The sequence below is a fragment of the Scyliorhinus torazame genome, chromosome 10 (genome assembly GCF_047496885.1).
Source record: "Scyliorhinus torazame isolate Kashiwa2021f chromosome 10, sScyTor2.1, whole genome shotgun sequence".
Lineage (NCBI taxonomy): Eukaryota > Metazoa > Chordata > Chondrichthyes > Carcharhiniformes > Scyliorhinidae > Scyliorhinus > Scyliorhinus torazame.
In genome coordinates, this window is record NC_092716.1 from 229,625,158 (window position 1) to 229,641,956 (window position 16,799).

The 16,799-nt window shown below is 42.9% G+C and overlaps 1 protein-coding gene across 2 annotated transcripts in view; it reads right to left on the reverse strand.

The window, feature by feature from the left end:
* Positions 1-16,799, reverse strand: part of LOC140384644 (uncharacterized) — a 91,822-nt gene that overhangs the window by 54,898 nt on the left and 20,125 nt on the right. For both annotated transcript variants that reach the window (XM_072466532.1, XM_072466533.1), the window contains exon 2: positions 12,716-12,815. The gene's annotated coding sequence lies outside the window, so the exon portion shown is untranslated. The remainder of the gene's footprint in view (positions 1-12,715; positions 12,816-16,799) is intronic.

Here is a 16,799-nt window from a genome sequence, read left to right on the forward strand (position 1 = left end):
ACAATAAACTGCGCAGGTAATCATTGTTTTTTCAGAAAAACTTCAATTTTCCATCCTCGGCCAAAGCTGAAATAGTTTGATAAATGTTTGATCAGTTTCATGCACAATTTGTTGCTCTAGTTTCTCACATGGGGGATCATCGACTTTCAGAATGAAATTACTAAATACTAGCAAAGAATTTAAAAGAGGTTTGACGAATCTACTTGTGAGTTGGTAGATTTCCATTTGAAGTTGTTGTGCAGGCTAATAAATCACGACAGGATGAGAAATATTTCTGCTCACGGCACAAGGCAGAACTTACTCGCTCAACGCCAGCTGCAGGTTATTCGTTCAGCACTACTTGGGAGATATTGACCTCAGTTCACTGTTGGCCAGAACATACACGATGTGCAATTAATGCTGTAGCAATGCTCACAGTATCATAGCATCATGCAAGATTCTAACAATTCTGAGTGTGTATAGAATTTGTGCTTTCAGTCTATGTTCACAATGAAAACCTAGCCTTTCTGTGAACTGTTTATTCCAGATGTTGCATGCAATTACAGTCACTGTAGTGTTGAAAGTGCCAGGCTGACAAAATACAGCATGACGAACAGCAGGTTAGTGCTTCCCTTGGACTTACACAGCCCAGCACCAAGCGAGGTATTGATTAAAGAAGCTTGCACAGTATCAGTGGATGAATAGAACAACTATTATTTGCATCACTCATGTTGACTGGGATGTAATTAACTTGATTCATCGACTGGTAACAGGTGTCCTCTGGAACATTCAAAGCACATGTCTGATAAGAATACCTTCATTCTCTGAAAAACGTGATCCGTGAATGTCAGCAGACTCAGGAATTTGTGACGTGCCATATCGGAGCTCAAAGCACGGTGTCACAGTAAATCCCTTGTAACAGTATTGCCGTTCGGGACGCTGAATGCAGTTACCCAGGCTGCAGCAGAGTGGATCAGGCAGCCCGCCATCTTGCATTGTGCTGGTACTGCTCAGACGGTAACACTAGTAATAGCTTGGTTGTCATTCCTCCAACATAGCCTCTCACGTCGAGGAAGGTGTGTGGGCACAAAGGAGAAAGAAATGGAGGAAATACCTGAGCAGCATAAACAATAATAATAATTTTTATTGTCACAAGTAGGCTTACATTAACACTGCAAGTGAAGTTACTGTGAAAAGCCCCTAATCGCCACATTCCGGCGTCTGTTCGGGTATACAGAGTGAGAATTCAGAATGTCCAAATTATCCAACAGCACATCTTTCGGGACCTGTGGGAGGAAACCAGAGCACCTGGAATAAACCCATGCAGACACAGGGAGTGCCATAATATACACATCAGTATATGATGGTGCAGAGACACACACTGACTGACACACTGCAAGACCAATCAACACACACAACACAGCAGCCAATTACCAGTTATGGCACGGTCACTATAAAGACAGAGGGCACCAGTTTTCCCACTCATTCGGGATGCAGCCTCTGAGAGAGACAGAGCCCGCAGTCAGTAGCACAAACATCCACCATGTGCTAGCAGTATAGGCTGGTCAGGTTAGGCATAGGTCTTCAGTCAATCTAACATAGTGTCGACCCACAGTGCAAGTATGTTTAACAGCTCTTAGTTAAATAAAATAGAGTTATACTATTACAAGTGTTGGTAGCCTGTCTATATTACTGCTAAGGTAAATGCAGTCTCCATAGATCCAGAGTACCCAATACATCAGGAAGAACGTACAGACTCCACACAGAAAGTGACCCAAGCCGGGAATCGAACCTCAGACCCTGGAGCTGTGAAACAACAGTACGAACCACTGTGCTACTGTGCTGCCCACGTTGCCAGAGTCACGTTAGTGCTGGTTATCCACCAGATGACAGCCCCCACTCTTTGTTGGTAATTAGGATAATTGAATATGGGACACTCTCAGATATCTACCAGATATAACGTACTGCTGAGTGTCTCAACATGGGAAAGATGGTGGTGGGGGTTCATAGAGTAATAGAATCCCTACAGTGCAGATGGAGGCCATTCGGCCCATCGGGTCTGAACTGACCCTCTGAAAGAGCACCTTAACCCAGACCACTCCCCTGCCCTATACCCCGCAACCCCACCTAACCATTTGGACGCTAAGGGGCAATTTAGCATAGCCAATCTACCTAGCCTGCACATCTTTGGACTGTGGAGGAAACCCAAGCAAACATAGAGGCGTGGGATTCTACGTCTCGCCAGCCGGCCAATGGGGGTTCCCATTGTGGGCAGCCCCATGCTTTCAGGAAATTTCCAGGCGTGGGTGCGTTGCCGGCGCAACGGAGAATCCCGTCAGAGGAGAATCCAGCTCCCAGAGAATGTGCAAACTTCACACAGTCATCAAAGGCTGGAATTATATCCGGATCCCTGGTGCTGTGAGACAGCAGTGCTAACCACTGTGCCACCGTGGGGTTGTGGAGTAGTCATCAAAAAATCATCTGCTTTTGTTTTGTGACAGTGCATTTTTATTTTACTGTGTTCTTTAAATAAAGTTCAATTTATTAATGTTAACCTTTTATCCAAATACAATGCAGTCTTCTAAATGGATCTGAGTTAAAGTTTTACAGAGCAAGGGAGAACTTAAATACTCTGGATTCAATTAATGTTAAAAATAACTGTGGAAATAAAAATTAATTCAAAAGATGTACAGATTTAATGTGAACTAAACAAGAGATGAAAGATCAAACCACAGAAAACAAGAATGGACCCTTTAATTTTCTTCTTTGTTATTTTGGTCAGTGGATTCACATTTTCTGCGGTTTGCTGATTGTGACAATCCGCAAATACATTATGGGGTGGGATAATTAACTTCCCTGTGGACTTTGCAGAATACCAGCCCCCCGTTAAGGGGGCAAGGGACCTGTAAACAATGTTAGGCACTGGCAATGCACACCCAGTTGGGATCTACCGAGTGACGTATATAATAGTTATTGTAAATAAACTAAATTTCTTTTAACTACTCAGTGTGGACTCCTTCGGGGCCTTATAAATCTGATGGAGTTTCATATTGGACAAGTACGATTTTTATCTGGCACCGAGAATCCGGGTTCGATCCCGGCCTCGGGTCACTGTCCGTGTGGAGTTTGCACACTCTCCCCGTGTCTGCGTCTCACCCCCACAAACCAAAAGGTTGTGCAGGCTAGGTGGATTGGCATATTAAATTGCCAATTAATTGGGGGGTAAAAAAAAGAATTGGGTACTCTAAATTTGAAATTTAAAAATAAATAAATTAAGTAACGATTTTAATCAGCTCTCATTAACAAAACTGTCCATCCTCTTAATCTATTCAGCACAGGAGAACAAATGTGTTACGACACGCTTTGGGGGCCAAGGACTGTGCTCAATACGATTTTCCCCTTACACAGCTCAGTATGAACTCCCCTGGTAATTGGGGGCAGGGTTTCCCCTTAACAAGAGGGAAACTACTCTATCTATAAACCCTGACCTGGGTGCAGGTCAGGGAGGGTGGCCCTTTGGAGACAGAAGTTATAGTTTTGTTATTTTGTGTACACCGTAATAAACCTGTTGTTCATTTCTACCCCATCCTGCGTTCCTGTTGTCTCTGCCGTTTGGGTTCGACAAAAAGATATTGCAGACAATATTTAAACTGAAATATTGAAGGATCTTAAATTGAGGCAGTGTGGCGATTATCACAATGTAAATATTGCATGTTCCTGGTGTGATCACGACATTCAATCCAGTTTTTCTGCATGGAAATTGAACTCTATATGCTGAACTGACAAATAATTGAGAAAACTAAATATTGAATGGATTCTCGGTTCATCAAAGAGTCAAAGCAGAAATAGAAGTTCAAAGTCTCAGGGTGATGAGTGTAAAATTATGTTTTCAACATTGAGGGGTACTTTTAAACTCATGGTTATGGCAATTAAATAACTTGCACCAAACCCACATTAATATGGAATTGTTCATTGACAAGTCCTGGGGTTTCTTGCCTGTGAGGGTGGTGGAAGCGAAAACCATCAACGGTTTCAAAAGAAAATTGGATGGCCACTCGAAGGACGTAATTTTGCTGGACTCCAGGGACCGAATTGTGAAGTGGGATTGACTAGATTTCAATGTGGCAGCCGGCATGATGTTGATGGGCCAAATCCCCTCCTTCTGTGCTGTAAATGACACTAAGGGTGAGATTCACTGGACTCCCCATGGAGCATTTCTTGGTGGCGGTAGGCGGCCCGATGTTGGCCGGCGGCGAGATCTTCCCATCCCACGGCTATCAATGGGATTTGGCATTGAATCCACTCCATGCCACCAGGAAACCCGCAGCGAGGGGCAGGAAGATCCCATTAGCATGAACAGTTGGGAGATCTCACAATAAGTTAAAACATCTAAATCAAAATAATTATTTCTCCCTTCCCCTGATTTGATGCCCGTAACATTTTTTAACACAGAGGTTCTGTAAAAGTATTATTCAAGGCCCTTTTTTCCTCTCTTCCCAAGTTTTCATGGGGCTGTTTAGCACAGGGCTAAATCGCTGGCTTTGAAAGCAGACCAAGGCAGGCCAGCAGCACGGTTCAATTCCCGTACCAGCCTCCCCGAACAGACGCTGGAATGTGGCGACTAGGGGCTTTTCACAGTAACTTCATTGAAGTCTATTTGTGACAATAAGCGATTTTCACTTCACATTTTGATGAAAATCTCATCCTCCCCAGTTCCTCCTCACCTGGAGATCTTACCCTAGTTAAAATATATAACCATGGTATTGTAGTTCTCCAGTAACTTTCCAAGTGGTTACTCTTCATGACTGAGCTTGGAGGTATTGGGCGGGATCTCCGTCCGTTCGCGGCAGCGGAATTCTCCGCTGCCATTGCAGTGAATGGGAGATTTGGCTGAGTGTCGGATTCTCTGTCCTTGCTAGCAGCGGTAGCGGGGCGCGCTCGCAACGGAGAATCCCGGCATCACATCTGAGGTTCAACCTATTCTCAGCTGGTATCTACTTATATCTACACATTGAGGCAGTTGCTGTATATCTAATATGGGTGGGACTTGCCAGAGCACTGGGCACCAGTTCTTGTATTCCAACTGCCAGCTCCAGTTTGGTCATCTGACTCATGTCATGTGAATGTCCCTTTAAGAAAAGTGTGCTTTATCAAATGGCTGCAATGATGTCATTGTGTGGGTGGAGCTGGAAGCTCTTTTTGGCTCTGTGTTTAGTTTTGCTTTCAATTGGAGAGCTGCATGCAAACCAAGCAGATGTGTATTGATCTTTCTCACTGCAATCTAAGGAATGTCTCCAGATCACTTGATGATTTCAAAGCAATACCTGTTTCTGTAAGGAATGCAAACCTACCGTCTTTGTTAAAAAGGGTTTTTTGACTTACGGATGTTGTTTGGAAAGTTATTAAGGGTTATTTATAGAGTATTGTACCTTTTTTGGGAGTTATCAGTGTTGGTAGTTGGTAAGATGTTTACTGTGGGTTTATAAAATGTTAACTGGATTCATAGAATAAACATTGTTTTTGTTTTTAAAATGTTTAGATCTCTGTTGTATCACACCTGTAAAGTGGGCCCTTGTGCTCCCCATAACCAAAATCTATTCCAAGTTGTGGGTCAGGTGAACTCCATGATATACTTTGGTGTTCTCTAAACCCTGGCCCATAATACTCACCATAGGCCAGGAAGCCTTTTGGTTTGTAGGGTACATCATGTGGTTGTCGTCTTTATTTCAAAAGGGAATTCCTAGCTTTGGAAAATTACTACGCCACGGTTAAATGCTATGTCCTGAGTATGGTAGGTGTCAGCACAATACAACTCTACAAACTGATTCTAAATAGAATGACTCTGAACAATGTGTAACATCTGACTTAAACATAGGGCTGGATTCTCCATTCTGGAAACTAAGTGCTCGTGCCAGTGGAGACTTGCTAGGGCTGGCGCCCAGGTGCGAGTCTCTCTCTCTTTTTCCATGCTAATTCAAGTCAGGGCTACGCTTGGGAAAGCTTGCATCAAATCCTGCCAGGAGGATTTCCTGCTATGGCAGTCAGTGCATAATGGGGGGGGCGGGGGCGGGGGGGGCGGGGGCGGGGGGGGGGGGGGGTTCCAGCCCATTAATCGGATGCAAATGACCCATATGCATGCTTCCGCCGCCGCAGGGCACGAAGCTCACTGCCGCCGCCAGCGGGAGACCGGAGGTCCCAATCCCATTTTTCGGCCAATGCTCCATTATCCGTCGGCTCAGGAAGCCACCGGTGTTGGGCAATGGAGAATCCATTGTTTTGGCTGCATGTTCGAATTAACCAGCTGGTAGTGTGAAAATGGCCATGTGCTCTATTTTAAAAAATATATAAATTTAGAGTACCCAATTCATTTTTTTCAATTAAGGGGCAATTTAGCGTGGCCAATCCACCTAGCCTGCACATCTTTGGGTTGTGGGGGCGAAACCCACTCAAACACGAGGAGAATGTGCAAACTCCACACAGACAGTGACCCAGAGTCGGGATCGAACCTGGGACCTCGGTGCCGTGAGGCTGCAGTGCTAACTAACCACTGTGCCGCTGTGCTGCCCCCCCCCCCCCCCCGGTCATGTATTCTAACCATGCAATTTTATCTCATTGAACTTTAGCTCCATATATTCAAAATTGATTTGCTTTCTTTCTGTGAAAGAAATTAAGTGAATAGGGTTTATCTTCAAATTCTCTTAATTGATGCTGGAGTATGAAGTATTTGCCTCAACAGCTCCATCTGGCTCATTTTACCCAACATGAAACTCCCCAGCTGGCAGCTCAAGGTGACATGCTGCTACTAAGAATAAGAATGGAAAGCATCAACGAGATAAGAGCTTTCTACCAAACCTTGACATCCAAGTGTTTAATAATTGTATTATATTGTAATGTGGAAACTATATTTTAAAAATGAGAGCTTGGCACTGGCTGTGATAGCAGACAAGCATGTTTCTATTCAATTTCTCTTTGAACTCAGGAATAAAGCATTAGATTTAAATAGGTTACTACAATTGGTAAAATATTTCACATGAATACATCAGATAGTAATTGCTAATTTCACTAACGATATTTTTGAGGCTACAGTTTTCAATACAGTTACAAAGTTTGAAGGTTAGTTTGTACTGAGATAAGAATTTCCCATTTATTTTACCTTGTAAAGGTTGCATTTAAAACTCAATTAAACACTTAAATAATTCAACTGTGCACAGACACTGCCAAAGGGAATTTAAAAAATGATATTTACAGAAGGCTTTTCATGCTGAATGATAGCACAGGATAATGTTTTGCCAGCGATCCAGATCCGTGGCTCCAATTTGAAACAACTTCATTGTATCATAGAATTTACAGTGCAGAAAGCGGCCATTCGGCCCTTTCAGGTCTGTGGAGCTGTAAGGCAGCAGTGCTAAACACTGTGCCACTGTGCCACCCTACTTGACATATTCATCTGGCCGCTGTTCACCCATTTGCAAGTGGGTGTCTGGTGGCAACCCTAGTGATATGTGGGTTAAATAGTTTCTATCAATGTAGTTTATTTAGTTATTTAACTTGTATATGGGTAGCATGGGGCTAAATCTTCAGAGGAGTGGTAACCACCATTGGATTACTACTCCACTCCTATTTACTTGCCCTGCACTGGAGTTCCATATTTCTCCCCATGCCGTCCGAACCAGGCCTCCTGAGAAATTGGGAGTGTACCGGCTCCTAAAGTCCTTCCCTCATTGTGTAGGGGTGTTGGGGGAAGCCAAGCACTAGCTGGTATTATTTGGTACGTTTGAATGTCCCACGGCCACTTTGACAATCTAGCAGAGAAGGTAAGTGTGTAGGTTAAGTGAGTGAGGGAATAGGAGGGAGGGTGAAGTGTTCATTGGGGTTGTGGGGATAATCGAAAGTCCAGGCTGGGTGGTCAGGGAGGGGTGTTGACTTGGTAGGGATCATGGAGTGTTCAGGTGGTTGGGGGGGGGTTCTTGATGGGTGGGGGTTAGTCAGTACCCAGGAGGGTAGTCAGGTGATCTGGCGTAGTCAAGGGATCAGTACTATAATTACTCAGGAGTTAGAACTGGAATTAATCGGTCTAACTTTTCCTGCACACCTATTCTACTAAGTGAGTCAGAACCATCGGAAGTCTCCAATTTTAGCTCAGAGTTTTGGACGGTTCCAGAGCCAGGGAAATTGCCCAATGGAAGTTGAAACTTCCCAGGCAAATTCCTGCAAAGTCCCTGCATCTTCCACGGTACCAACCGGAGACAGAAAGATCCAGGCCTGTGCTTTACAATACAAAATGGACAGGTTTGAGGTTGTGAGGTTGCAGCCTATGTGGATGAAAGTAGGGACAGCAGGGAGGATGAGCAAACTGACCACAGCATTGTAAAACAGGGCGAGGAAGTAAGAGGAATAAAAAGGAATTTAGTAGCAGTAGTGGATAGTATTGTTCAGGGAATAGATACTGTTCACAGCAGCCGAGGGTTTAAGTCTCCAAGGCCGCGTTGCCCTAGAGGAACTTGCAGTTGGAGGGAAAGGATCCAGCAGTCGTGGTCCACGACATAGCAGAACCTCTTTGTTTTTTAGTGTGACTTAAGGCAGAACGAGTCGCTCGGAACTAAATTAAATAGCAGAACCATAAAGGTAATAATCCCTGGATTACTACCTGAGCCAGGAGCAAATTGGCACAGGATAAATAAGATCAGCGAGTTGAAAGCATGGCTCAACGGCTGATGTGGGAGAAATTAGTTTTGATTCATGGGGCTCAGGCACCAGTGCTGGAGAAAGAGGAAGTTGGACCGCTGCGATAGGCTTTACTTGAACCAAGCTGGAACCAATGTTCTGCATTATAACTACGGCTGTGGAGAAAACTTTAAAATAAATCGGGGAGGCGTGGGGGGACGGGGTACCCGCGAGAGGAGATTGAGAAAGTTTAATGCAAAAAGGACAAGGCAAGACAAGAGTGCAGGGTGGCGATACAGTTATTGATGACCAGAGTATGACAGGAAGAGACAATCATAAGAGGGCACCAACCAATAGAGTCAGAGAAGGACGAAATTATAAAAAGACAGAATTAAAGGTTGACTATCTGAATGCACATAACATTTGTAACAAAATGGATGGACTAATGAATCAAATAGAAATAAATGGTTGCGATTTAATAGCCCTTGCAGAGACATGGTTGAAAAGTGACAAAGGCTGGAAACGAATATTCAAGGATATTTGACATTTTGGATGGACGTGAAGAAAGGAAAGGGAGATGTTGAGGGGGGGAGGGGGCGTATCGGTGTTGACAAAATATGAGATCTGTCCAGAGTGAGAAATTATCTTGGTTTGCAAGATAAAGGAGTAGAATCAGTTTGGTTGGAGGTAAGAAATAGCAAAGGAAATAGTTAACTGGTTAGGGTAATTTAGAAGCTACCGTCCCTGGAGAATTATGGAAGTTAATGATGGTGTTGAATTGAAAGGTAGGGTACACAATGCTGCAAACATTAGTGGGAGGACAGAGGAGTGAGAACATTTTAGAAACCAGTAAACAATAACTAAAAAAAGGGATGAATTAGAATATGAGTGTAAACCGGTAAGAAGTCAAACAGTAAGGCAGAAATCTCCCATCCTCATTCACAGCAGGGATTTTCCAGTGCCACTGAAAGTTATTGGAGTTTTGGCTGGCACGCTGAATTTTCTGTCCTTGCTTGCAATCGGTCCTGCCATGGATGAGACCAGCGAATCCACCCCCTTTTGAGTTTCTACAAGAATATAAAAAGGAAGAGAGTAGTTCAAGTAGACATTGCGCCCTAAGAGGATGAGACTGGGAATTAATGTGAAACAAGAAAATGACAGACTTTGAATAAGTATTTTGCATCTGCCTTCATGGCAGACGGTACTAAAATAAAGGGACAGCAGGGAGGGAGGGACGTAAAACCACGTTGACTAGAGGAAAAGTACCAGGTAAACAAATGGGATTAAAGGCTGACCTTGGCCTGGTGTCCTGCATCCTCGGGTCTGAAAAGAAGCGGTTGCAAAGATAATGGGTTCATTGGTTGCAATGTTCCAAAATTCCCTTGATTCTGGAAAAGTCCCAGTGGATTGAAAAACTGAAAATTTAATACCACTGTTCAAGGAAGGAGGGAGACAGAAAACAGGAAACTATAGACTAATTAGCTTAATACCTGTCGTTTAGAAAATGCTGGAATTCATTATTAAGGAAATGGTAACAGGACATTTAGAAAATCATATTATAATCAGAGTCATAATCATAATCAAGTATGGTTTTGTGAAAGGGAAATTGTGTTTGCCAAATTTATTATAGCTATTTGAGGATGTAACACGCAGCATAAAGGGGACTCAGTAGGTGTTGTATACTTGGATTTCCAAGAGGGATTCAATAAGGTGCCACACAAAAGATTAATGCACAAAAAAAGGCTCATGGAGTTGGGGTGTGTATATTAACATGGATAGAGGATTGGTTAATGGACAGAAAGTAGGGATATATTGGGCATTTTCAAGTTGGCGGGCTGTGATCAGTGGAGTGTCGCAAGGCTGGGCCATTGAATATATTCTAGGCTGAGCTGGACAAATATTTGGACCACAGGGGGAAAAAGGGCTATGTGGGGCAGGCAGGAAAGTGGAGTTAAGCTCAGCCAAGAAATAATTGAATGGTTGAGCAGGCCCGAGGGGCAAAATGGCCTGCTCCTGCTCCTATTTCTTAAGATCTTATGGTATTAGTACTCTGCTACTTGATATCATTTATTAAAAATTAAATTATGTTTTAGGGTAGTGCATCTTTCACCTGACTTATTCAGTCAGTCCCTATTTCTCCAGAGACAGGCAAGGCAGCAGAGCAGCGAGTTAATTATGCATGTTCCTATGCGGCGTTCAACGATGGAATCAGAGCAGCAGGACAAGTGGAATTGCAGAGCCCGAGCTCCTTGCACTAGATCGGCTGCAATGTAGCAAATTGGACATGAGTACAAGCAATTATCCATTGATTTTAACAATTATTCAATGTCTACAACACATATTATAGCCTTTTCTTTCCAAATTGGAGCAAATCTGCTCTTTAATACAACTCATTTAACCAAGCTTAATTATGCAATAATCCCTCGCTAGCCAAATGCATTAACACTCACATACTTCATTATGAGAGAAAACGACCGTAGCAAGACAGACATGAATTCCACAACAAATACCCAGGAGATCCATTTATGTCTTTACATGAATAACAATGGAATGATCAAGGATTTGTCAATAAAATCAAAGGCTACTGTTACCAACACTCACAAATACACCAACTCAAATGGAATTGTCTGGAATGAAATAAAGAAATCTTCATATTTTTCTGAGAGGTTGGCCCTTAAACATATTATTATTTTCTATGATGAAAATGACTTTGTGTTTTATCTTTCACATTTTCCAGTATTTACATCAAAATATTAACTCGGTTTCTCTCTTCACAGACGCCGCCAGACCTGCTGAGTTTATCCAGTATTTTCTGTTTTACTTCAGATTTGGGCTGTTGCTGTCCATGTACCACACATTAAGGTATATTTATCCATTGAGTCATTGGAAGTTAAATATCTTGCAGTCTGGACTTCATAACGCAGGCACAGAAGAAGCTATGTAAAGAAAGAATTTCCAATCGCTTCAAAAATAATCCTTAGGTTCCACTAAGCTTTCGTTATTAAACAGTCTGAAGTTAATTGACTATAATATGTCAGCAAATGCTACAGAAAATGTATGGACAATGTAATCTGTTATCCCCGCTAGAAGGTACTCAGTGAAATTCTACAACTAAATGGAATTAAATGACCAGAGAGAACACAAAGCTATATTTTAAATTGTGAGAATTTGGATAAATCAATTATTTAAGTGACACATCCAAAGGAGCTTTTGGTAGTTAGATGTACATTTCTACATTGCCTTTTGATTTCATAATTGTAACTGTAACAATTTCGCTGAAGTTGACAAGCGGAGCACTAGTTAACACCACCAATCGTTCAATATTCAGGGCTATGGGCAATTTCCAAATCAATCAATTGCCCTGTCCCAAAGGGTGGAGTTTACAAAAGCACCACAGATTTGCAGGTGTGGAACAGGAGCAGTCCTTCTCGGCATGCTCCGAAACAGGAAGGACGGAGGAGGGAAAAAAAGCTCAGGCAGGGGCATCACCCAAGCACCTTCTACTACTCTCATTAAAGCCAACTAGAAAATTCAATGGTCAAATTGGACTGTACCATCTCTTGATGGATTGCTCCACACCTATCTCTGACACATCAACAGTTCTTTCTTCCAAGCCACAACTCTATCTTCCAATGCTGCTGTTTCTACTACATAAAATGTCATCAGATATTCCTTCAGAGTAGCATTCTGAAATCATCTGATAGTAGTTTTAAATCATTATTTACACATTCTTAAGAGTACAAATTTAAATCACAGAAAATGCACTCCTGCACAAATAATAACTTGCCTTACTAGTGTATACGCCAAGTGCAACTGTGCTACTGAGCAGAAGATGAAAATCAAACTGCTGCTAGCTGTGCACACAGAAAGATCTGCCATGCAGAAAGTAAATCTTCTGCTCCAGAAAGCTCAGAATGGCATGACTAGAGTCACAGATTCCAGGTTTGTGGAGAAACATTAACCCTTTCACTTGCAAGTCACTATCGTCAGTTTTGAACATCTTGAGCTGGAGTCTTCAGATCCCAGATCTTTCATCAGTAATGTGATTTTGTGGGAGTAAAATGAGCCTTACCTGAAAGAAAATGGGGTAGAGATCCAGCACAAATAAATGGGATCTCCGCCAATTTTGCATATTTTCATTGGGGGACTTTGTGGATGTAAGTAGCTCCAATCTGAAAAAGCCAGAAAATTGATTTGAATACTTCAATACAGCTCTAATAATATCATTTAGATATATGTATATAACTACCTCTGAACGATCTACGTGCTCACATAGTATTAGTCCTGGGCTGTTAGGCCCCCGAGTTTTATCTGGAATTAAGAAGCCATTAAGTGTGCTTATGTGGTTTTTCAGCCAATCATCTCGACCTTTATTTAATTGTTTCCTCTCCCACAATGTTGCTTACTGTACCGAAACAACTGTGGCATTTGTGGTGGAATCCTTTCTCCTACTCACTGGAACACACAGCTCGTATACAACCATCAACAGCAGTCCACTCCAAAATTTGACCCAGACTAATCAAGGCTATCATGCCTGATATTCCAAAATGTCAGTTCAATAATGAGCTGCAAAACAAACACCAAAGTATTCACCAAAAGGCAAGCCATGTGAATGTTAAACCATCATTTCAGATGCCTGGCTGGGTCTGTTGTGTCCTGCAAAACTGCCTGTTTAAAATTTCAAGGGTGGCTGCGTTATCTTGCATTCTGCACAACTTTATCCTGCAGGGAGGATGTATCATGGGGATTGAAGGCCAACAGGTACTGGCATTGTCACTGACACCTAGAAGGAAGAAGGGCCCCATGGCACAGGGACAGGATAACCCTGAGGATGTGGCACAGCACAACAAAATGTGGGCCCTGGAAGCTATTTGATAAACATTCACATCGGTCTTCTCTTCTATGAAGGTTGCTACTGTATTAATAATGCTGTGTACACCCGCCCATGCCCAATGCAAATAGTACGTTAAATCTCATAGGTAACTCACAAATATTTAATAATGATGAAATAGACTCTCAATCCTTTGCAACAACACTTTCCACAAATAATTCAATGCAATCAGATTTTAATCGCAAAACACACCACATGAAAATGAAATGAAAATCGCTTATTGTCACAAGTAGGCTTCAATGAAGTTACTGTGAAAAGCCCCTAGTCGCCACATCCCGGCGCCTGTTCGGGGAGGCTGGTACGGGAATTGAACCGTGCTGCTGGCCTGCCTTGGTCTGCTTTAAAAGCCAGCGATTTAGCCCAGTGTGCTAAACCAGCCATGAGTGTCTGATTTTTGTTTACATGGTGCTTCCTTTTTGCCAGCATTTAATGATTATTTCTCAAACCCAGGCTTGGATTTTCCCAAGACAGATAGCGTGAGTCAGGAAATTTCCCCGCACCGCCTCAGGAGAAGCCAAATGGCAGGGCCTTCATTTCGCGAGAGGTGGGTGCTGGATGGTGTTGGTCCCACTGCCCCTCTAAACAGATTGAACACAGACGCAAAGTGCTGGGGTGGGCTGTTTAAAAGGCCTGTCTTGGTTATCTGAGACTCCATCCTCATTGTTTGTTCGTATCATAGGTCCTCTCGGCCTCACCTCTCAAACTCCCTTCTCATCCCACGTCCATGCCAACTCATGATCCCCAATGGCCCGTTGCACCTTACATGCCAACTTATGCTGCCACCCACCCCTACATGGGCCCTCATGTCCTCCATGCCAACCCAAGGTCCCCACCCACTTCCATGACCCCCTATAGCCCCTAGTTCCAATTTATGGTTAATTCAATGCAACTGGTGCCAACCATCCTTTGCACCACAACCTTCACTATATAAAAAAGCTTCCATTCAAGAAAGCCAAACAAAACTTTTCGATTCTCTCAAGTACTTAATCCCTTATAAAACAATCACTGCATTCATAAACCCACATCAAAGACAACAAATCTTTCATAACCTATTTTAACTGTCAATCAAATTGAACTGTTGGGATAATTATAGGTTGTGGAAAGCTGCCACGCATTAATAATGGCATAATGATAGCCCTTAGGGTAATGTCAACAACTGCTAGGCTAGACTTTTGCGACAGGGAAAATGGATCTGTTTGAACTCAGCACGGAGTTCAAATGGCCCTGCTGAGTTCAGGGTTCCCTCCTGTGTGAGCCGTGCTCCGACTTCTTTCCCTTACCAACAGAAAAAGGGTCTGTCAGAAATGTAAGCAGGGCATCTGGATTAAGGTCCTGTCTACCATTTTGGAGTTTCTGCAGAGAATTCTCAACTCTGTGAAAATCCAGGCCCCGGGCCCCGGTATCTTAGTGCAGGAAATAGGTGAGCTAGGGCAGGTGCTATGCACACATGAGCTACTTGCAACTTAGGATAATCATCAAATGGAGCCATTTTGTCAGGATCACTGATCCACCTGGCAGCAAACCTAATTACACCAATGATCAACAACAACAGCTTGTATTTACATAGCACCGTTAACATAAAATATCCCAAGGTGCCTCACAGGCGCATTATGAAGCAAAATTGGACACCAAGCTATGTAAGGCAATATTAGGGCTTGGTTTTAATGAGCATATTGAATGAGGAAAGGGGCAGAGAGGTTTACAGACTGAATGCCTGAGTTTAGGGTCTGGGCAGTTGAAGGCACAGTCACCAATAATGGAGCAATAACCATCAGGGCTGTTAAATAGGCCATAATTAGATGATTGCAGTTATCTCAAAGGTTGTGGAACTGGAGGAGATTACAAATAAGGGAGGGGCAAGCCATAGTCAGACTTGAAAATTTTGAAATTGCAGCTTTGCTTGACTGAGCCAACAGAGGTCAGTGAGCACAGAGGTGTGGAGGGAATGGGACTTGGTGGCGTTTTGGATGACTTCAGGCTTACTGAAGTTAGAATGTGGGAGGCTGGGCAGTAGTGTGTTTCAACAGTCAAGTTGGATCCACTAAACAAGCAATCAAGTGTAAATTGTGAAGAAAATACAAGAATAAATGAAAAGAAATGGGGACCCAGTAAAGATTACTCAAAGTATGTAAAAACATGGAACAGGCTGCTTTGCAAGAAAGCATTTCAGTGTCTAAAATGCCTCATTTGTTGGTTGCATCCCTTGAAATGAAATGAAAATCGCTTAGTGTCACAAGTAGGCTTCAATGAAGTTACTGTGAAAAGCCCCTAGTCGCCACATTCCGGCACCTGTTCGGGGAGGCTGTTACAGGAATTGAACCGTGCTGCTGGCCTACCTTGGTCTGCTTTCAAAGCCAGTGATTTAGCCCTGTGCTAAACAGCCCCTTGCACCTAGAGCAGCCTGATAGAATGAGTACTTTAATGGCTTATTTTATGGACAGAAGGTATGAATGTTGAAGGAAAAGCACTGAAGGGAGTGGGTAGAATTGGGTAGCTCTTTCATAGAGCTCGTACAGGCCAAATGGGTTCCGTCTATGCTCTCCGATTATATGAATACATACAAGCAGACATCAGTGTTCTAAATTCTGAAGATGACAGTCAATCGTTTGTAAAATTGTTACACACTGTTTTCTATAACGACAGTTATCAGAGTTCAAAATAGCTACAAAATTAAAGTCAATGACGTTCAACAACAAAGTAGTGAGCGTGGCCAGAATTCTCCGGCCGTTGGGATTCTCTTTTCCCGCTGTCGGCAGCGGGTTTCCCAGCGGCGGAGGGTGGCTTCAATGGGAGATCCTGTTGACAAGCAGCGGGAAGAGATAATCTCGGCACTGGCGAAAAACAGGCAGCTGGGGGACTGGAGAATCCCGCCCTATATCCGGATTTGTGTCGATCTTCACCCCTCCAGAAACAAAAATTATTGCGACTGACTAACAGATGTAGCTTAACCATCGAGGGAAAAAAAATATATTTGAGGGCAATTAGGTATCACAAATGTTAATGTGAGTTATCAATTCATCTTTTGGTTAGGTTGTTCCAGGTCGTAGGGTGATGCATTTCACTGTCCTTGAAGCTGTTGTTAGAACATTGAAAAAAGAACAGAGAGGTCTGGCATAAATTACTCCCAACACATGAAAAAATTTGACAAGCACAGATACAGCAGGAGGTAATTTTGTGAAATGTAAACAATAATTTGAAAAAGTCTTGGAAGGATTATTGATGTTTTTTTTAAAAACAGAGGTAATGATTGCAGTGCTCCAGGGCT